This window comes from Clupea harengus, chromosome 13 (assembly GCF_900700415.2).
Source record: "Clupea harengus chromosome 13, Ch_v2.0.2, whole genome shotgun sequence".
NCBI lineage: Eukaryota > Metazoa > Chordata > Actinopteri > Clupeiformes > Clupeidae > Clupea > Clupea harengus.
This window is the reverse complement of record NC_045164.1, coordinates 18693889-18700908: the sequence shown is the minus strand read 5'-3', so window position 1 is coordinate 18700908 and position 7020 is coordinate 18693889. Positions and strand designations below refer to the sequence as shown.

General features: G+C 47.3%; 1 pseudogene; it reads left to right on the top strand.

Annotated features, from left to right (window-relative positions):
* The first annotated feature begins 392 nt into the window (after positions 1–392).
* Positions 393–7020, top strand: part of LOC116223277 — an 8037-nt pseudogene continuing 1409 nt past the window's right edge.

Genomic DNA, 7020 nt, shown 5'->3' with positions numbered 1-7020 from the left:
AGGTAATTCTGGTGATATTTTAGTCATAAATCTGTAAGGATATGATTCTCCCCGCAGGACGAAAAAACAACCAGTCCCACACGATAAGGGCGAGACGCGAAGCCTGCATTTCATTGATCAGCACGATATCCCGCCCCGCTCTCCGTACCAGTGGATTTGTAGATGCTTTATGATTGGACTAAACATTTTAACTCCTTTTCACCCTTGACCTTAACGCCGAGTTGGTTTGACTAAATGTCAATCGAAGTTCTGTACTGTCATTGGCGCAAACGGCTACGCCCATTCCTAACGCCCATACGCTGTTTGAAGGTGAAAGTCCTTTGCTATTCATCCACTGAAGCCCGACCTCGCATCTGCTTGCGCTCTCTGTCCTAACTGTCCTCTACTGGAGTGAGTTCTCAGTCGTCATGTCACTGTTTGCCGAAGTTCCGCTAGCCGCCCAGTGGCTGTCTTTAAGTTATCCGCGGATTTCCGTGATGACAAGGACCCGAAGAAGGTGAACCTCGGAGTGGGAGGTGAGCTTGGATGCTGCAGGCTCAGTGTGTTAGCTGCCTGGCTAGCTTTGGCAGTCTGTGGGTAGCGAAACCTCATCACCCCGGCTGTCAACACAGCTCACGGAGTTGAATTGCATCTCATGATAGCTCGCCAGTGCAGCTGGTATGCTGTGCTGTTTAGCCAAAGCGCTTAGGGTCTGTGTAGTGCTGATGTAGTCAAGCTAGCTGGTGGTGTCCTTTACATTCAGCACAGTCCCGCTAGCGTTAGCTCGCTAAGCGGAGCCTCATCCGTGATTTTCGACGCGTGACGCAAGTCTGCGCGCGTCAGTGGTGTGAGCTGCTCGGTGTGAATTTCAGCTTTGACCTTATCCGCGAGCGAGACTTTCCGGTTAGACCCTAACGGCGCCCTCGTCAAGCAAACAGCGGTTAACGTACGGCAACGCTGTTGCTGAGCATTTGACTAGGCAGCTTGTCAAACGGATACGTTTGCTAATAATCCTCTTTCACACTCAAATACCGGTCAGGTGCAACAGCTCGTGTGTGTTCGGGAAACGGAGGTCGTATTTTTTCCATTTCATTTAAAGTAACACTATACAACAATTTGACACTTTTTGAGCTATGGTTTTATAGGCAACTAGTTTTGGTACCATCCTCAAATTCATTTTAATAGCATATGGTCATGTCTTTCCCACTAGCCATCCAGAATATGCACTATGTATTCTGTGTTCCGGGCTGGAACCCTGCAAAAATGGAAGACAAGCTTTCACAGCATGATATTGCCAGCTATACTGCCAAAAGACACCAGTTAGTGTGTTGGCAAGCTTCTATCCAGTGTCAACTGGGCTGTTAGTGGTGTTTGCAAGGTTTTTGCACGACTTTTAGGTAGTTTTGGAACAGAACTCCTTATTGCTGCTTTAAATAAGACTCTGTCAAAATCGTCGCCGTAGCGCGGCCTCCGGTGTCCCTTGAGTGAGTGCGGTTCCGGTACCGCACTGGGTGGATGCCAACGCCGGGCTGCACACTGGAGGAAGTCCGATTGCTTTGTCTCTGTGTATGTGTGTGTGTGGTGTGTGTGTGTGTGTGATGTTGTTATTGACAGTTAAGTCCGAGTAGTAAACCCTCCGAATAGCTTTGTTTTGCTAGGAGAATGACCCCGCCTCACTTCTTATGTAAGAGTGGTTTGGTCAGATGGCATCATATTTCAATCAACTGGCTGAATGAACGTGTGTGTGAGTGCATGTGTCCACACACACACACACACACACACACACACACAGTGGATTACTCCTTTGAATGTTATTACACTGAGGGGGTGCAGTTGTAAAGTGCAGTGGCAAAGTGAGCTCACGTTAGTCAGGTACTGTGTGAAGTATGCATGTGTGTGTTTATTGTGTGCTTTTTAAATGTGTGTTTTTGTGTGTGTGTGCGGTTGTGTGATTTATGGGTGTGTTTTGTGGGTCACTTCCCTGCATTAAGCTTCTAATCCCTATGTCAGTATGGAGAATCTGTTTGTCTAAGTCACTCTCTCCATCCTTCTCTCTCTCTCTCTCTCCATCCTTCACTCTGGTGTTGGCGGTGGTGTGCGCGTGTGTGTAACCTGTATTCTCCCTGTCTCTCCTAGCCTATCGCACGGATGACAGCCAGCCATGGGTGCTGCCCGGTGGTAAAGAAGGTGGAGAAGCTGATCGTGGAGGACGGCAGTCTGACCACGAGTACCTCCCATCCTGGGCCTGCCAAGAGTTCCGCTCCAGCGCCTCCAAGATTGCCTTGGGTGACGACAGCCCGCCGTCAAGGAGAACCGGGGTAGGAAACCAGTAGAACAAACAGAACCTCATGTCACTCACCCTGACTTTACAGTGGTTTAAAAAAGAGGGTTTTAAACTGGTGTGTGTGTGTGTGTGTGTGTGTGTGTGTGTGTGTGTGTGTGTGTGTGTGTGTGTGTGTGTGTGTGTGTGTGTGTGTGTGGTGTGTGTGTGTGTGTGTGTGTGTGTGTGTGTGTGTGTGTGCGTGCTCTAATGCAGGTAGGTGCAGTGCAGTGTCTGGGCGGGACTGGTGCTCTGAAGATAGGGGCGGAGTTTCTTGCGCCGCTGGTACAATGGAGTCGACAACACCAATACCCCCATCTATGTATCTGCTCCTACTTGGGGTAGGTGTGTGTGTGAGTGTGTGCGCTCCTTACTCCTACCTGGGGTATGGTGTGTGTGGGTGTGTGCATGTGCGTGTGCGGCACGGAACATATTGTGGATGTTGAGTGTTTTAAAGCACTGATTCTCAAATGATCACACATGTTCCTCTGGTGGTAAGCATGCTCCCTCTAGTGGTATGTGGAGGAATGCGCCAAAATATATTTAAAAAAATGAAATTAAATGACCTAAAAAACAAATAATAATCAAAAATGCAAATACCCTTAACCATGATATCAATGAAATGGGATTTAGAATAATTAAGTAAAATTTTGATTCGATATCAGCCTATTATCAGGTTATAAGCTAATAAACTGGTAGAAGTACTAATTGTTAAAAGCAGTTACAAACTGATTGCAAGATAGTAAGCAGAGGTGGCTAGAGTGAATGAGTGAGTTATATCTATGGTATTACGTTAGAAGACGCGGATACAGTGAATATTTTAATCAGATAAAGCAACTCCTGTTCTCCCGGCTTCTGGTAGTAGCTTTGACTTCTATGAAAGATACGGGCAGCTATGCTGCGTTTAGAGCTACAAGACTCTGATATATTCAGCACACGGAACTTGACACGGGAACGTGAAGCTGCTGGCACAAGTAGTGAGAGTGCTGAGGGAGAGGCAGCAGCAGCAGGTCCACTTCTGAGTTGAGAGAGTTTGCATGATGACAACAAACGGGCAACGATGTGGACCGTTGGGTAACGTTAAGTAGGCTAGCTCGCCAGAAGGCTAACATTCCACCTGTATCACCTGCGCTAATGAGTCCAACCCTAAATAAACCTGAATGTAGTGACTTATTTGTGCACAGAGCAAGTACAGTGTTTATCTTTCACCCGCAAACATTCTGAGTTCCAAGTGTGACAGGCGTTCAGTGTGTATTCTCCCACTCGGAGGTAGGAACTTTCCCACTTCACGGTTGCTCATGAACGCACAATTACCTTCCCCATGAGTGTAGATGGAGGGGAGGATTGGGGAGTTGGATCTGTGAAACATATGTTAAAATTGTATAAAATTAATAGAAATATTCAGTAAAAACAAATATTTACACCTATTTGTTGTTTGTCACTTGTAGTGGGCCATTTTTGTGCCAGCAGGAAATGCTGTCCCTTTCAACCTGCTACCACAAGTTTATCTCAGACCTGTGGGAAACCCTTACAGCTAGAGATGGAGAACTGAGTGGATATTAATAATAATAATAATAATAATAATAATAATGATAATAAAAAAACTTTATTTGTATAGCACCTTTCATACAAAACAATGCAGCTCAAAGTACTTAACAGCAACGAAATTACGTTCACAAAGAAATTACATGCACAGTGATCCACAAAAAATAGACATCAAATAAACATAAAACATAAAAACTAGGATCGAGTGCATAAAATAAAATGAACATATAAACAGGGATAGAGTGCTATCTATGCAGGGGATAGAGAAAGATAAAAATAGAATACATAAAATGCATAACATAAGAAAACTGGATGACATCAGAACTCTGATGACTGGAGCTGCCTGGCCTGTTAGCTCTAGTGGGCTAACAGGATCACCATGACCTGCAAGCTGTAGAGGGCTAGCAGTATCACCATAGCCTGTTAGCTGTAGTGGGCTAACGGTATCACCATAGCCTGTTCTGCTAGCTGTAGTGGGCTAACAGTATCACCATAGCCTGTTCTCTTAGCTGTAGAGGGCTAACAATACCACCATGGTACCAGCTGTAGTGGGCTAACAGTATCACCATAGCCTGTTCTGCTAGCTGTAGTGGGCTAACAGTATTACCATGGCCTGTTAGCTGTAGTGGGCTAACAGTATCACCATGGCCTGTTAGCTGTAGAGGGCTAACAGTATCACCATAGCCTGTTCTGCTAGCTTTAGAGGGCTAACAGTATCACCATGGCCTTCTGCTGTATAGTGTGCTTTATACAGTATCACCAATGCCCGTTAGCCTGTAGTGGCTAACAGTAATCACCATGGCCTGTTCTGTTAGCTGTAGTTTGGCTAACAGTATAACATGGCCTGTAAGCTGTAGTGGGCTAACAGTAACGACCATAGCCTGTTCTGCTAAACTGTAGTGGGCTAACAGTATCACCATGGCTGTTTAGCTATAGTAGGCTAACAATATCACCATGGCCTGTTAGCTATAGTAGGCTAACAGTATCACCATGGCCTGTTAGCTATAGTAGGCTAACAGTATCACCATGGCCTGTTAGCTATAGTAGGCTAACAGTATCACCAACTAACACCAGCTAACATGATCACTATTGCCTGGCATGGGAAACGGAGAACTGTGATTGACTTCCGTTAGAGGACCGTGCCTGTATTGTGTGTGTGTGTTTTGCTATTTGAGGACCATGCCTGTATTGTGTGTGTGAGGGTGTGTGCCCATGTCTTGGTATTTCAGTGTTCTGCTGATGATCCACACATATGTTTGAGTAATCCTCAAAGAACCAAGGAATAATTATTTATTAAAATGTGTGTGTGCTGTGTCTGTAGAGAACCATAATGCGTGTTTGCTCAGGCGGGCTTACGGACGTGCGTCCGTACCACTACTGGGACGCTGCTGAATCGCGGGCTGGACCTGAGTGGTTTCCTTTGGCGACTTGGAGGTGAGTGCATGTGTGGGGTAGAGGTGGTGTTTCTGCTGGAGACGCACAAACTAATCAGTTTCTCTCTGACACTTATCCATCTTTATCTTCCCTGTGTCTCCCTTTCTCTCTCTGTCTCTCTCTCTGTCTGTCTCCCTGTCCTGTCTGTCTCTCTCCGTCTCTCTCGCCGGTCCTCTCTCTGTCTCTCTCTCTCCTCTCTCCCTGTCTCTCTTTCTCTCCTGGTCTCTCTTTCTCTCTCTGTCTCTCTTTCCGTCTCTCTCCCTGTCTCTCTCTCTCTCTCCAGGCTGCTCCTGAGCATTCGTCTTTGTGCTGCATGCCTGCGCCCACAACCCACCGGCACAGACCCCACTCAGGACCAATGGGAAGCAGAATCGCTGAGTCATGAAGGTGTGTAACACGCGCACGACACAACACACACACACACACACACACACCACACCCACACACACACACCTACCTCTGACCCACTCAGGATCAATGGAAGCAGTCGCTGAGGTCATGAAGGTGTGTAACACGCACGCACATACACACGCACACACACACACACACACACACACCACACACACACACACACACACACACACGCACTTACAACTCTGGGCCTCACCCAAGACCAATGGAAGCAGATCGCTGATTTCATGAAGATGTGTCACAAACGCACTCAACACATGGACGTATTTCAGTTCACCCCATGTTTAACCCCATTTGTTGTGTGTGTGTGTGTCGTTGCAGAGGCGGAGCTTGTTTGTCTTCTTTGAACTCCGCCTACCAGGGCTTTGCCTCCGGGAGTCTGGAAAAGGATGCGTGGGCCGTCCGCTACTTCGTCTCAGAGGCTTCGAGATGTTCTGCGCCCAGTCCTTCTCCAAGAACTTCGGCCCTCTACAGTAGGACACACACCCACCAACACCCACCACACACACACCCACCAACCACACCACACCAGACCACCACAACCGCACCGCAACCGCACCACACCACCACACCACACACACACACGTCTTTAGGGGTGGAGACTCAAAACCACATCAGCATATCAGGCAGCTACTAGCAAGTGATGACAGCTGACTGACTGGAAGAGGGCAAGAGCATGAAATACGAGGTTCTTGAGTTTGTGATTCATGTAAGAAAATCACATTTCCAGCAAGGTAGAAGTCGGGTCCCCCTCCCTGACACACACACACCACACACACACACACACACACACATCCCGGGATTCTGTTTTATCATAATGTATCTTTGGGGATATCATGTTACCTTCCAAGTGAAATTACATTGAAATTGGCTTTAAAATCTGAGCAGGAGTCAGAGAGTGAAATGCACTTTGTCACACACACACACACACACAAACACACCGGTGTAATGAGGCGGCTGTGTTCTGTTGTGTTCTTTAAGATGAGCGTGTGGGGAACCTGACGGTCGTGGCACGGGATCCGGAGAACCTGGAGCGTACTCTGTCCCAGATGGAGAAGATCGTCCGAGTCACCTGGTCCAACCCCCCCTCACAGGGGGCGCGTATCGTCGCCACCACCCTCAACTCACCAGAGCTCTTCCAGGAGTGGTGAGCATATACACACACACACACACACACACGCACACGCACACACAGGAAAACAAGGGGGAGTGAGGAGGTTCTGGGGTTGATGCTGCAGATTGATTTATTCCTGTAGACTAGTAAACCTTAAAGTTGTTTTTCTCAGCACCATTACACCTTTTTCCTGCATTTTCTCAATGTGTGTGTGTGT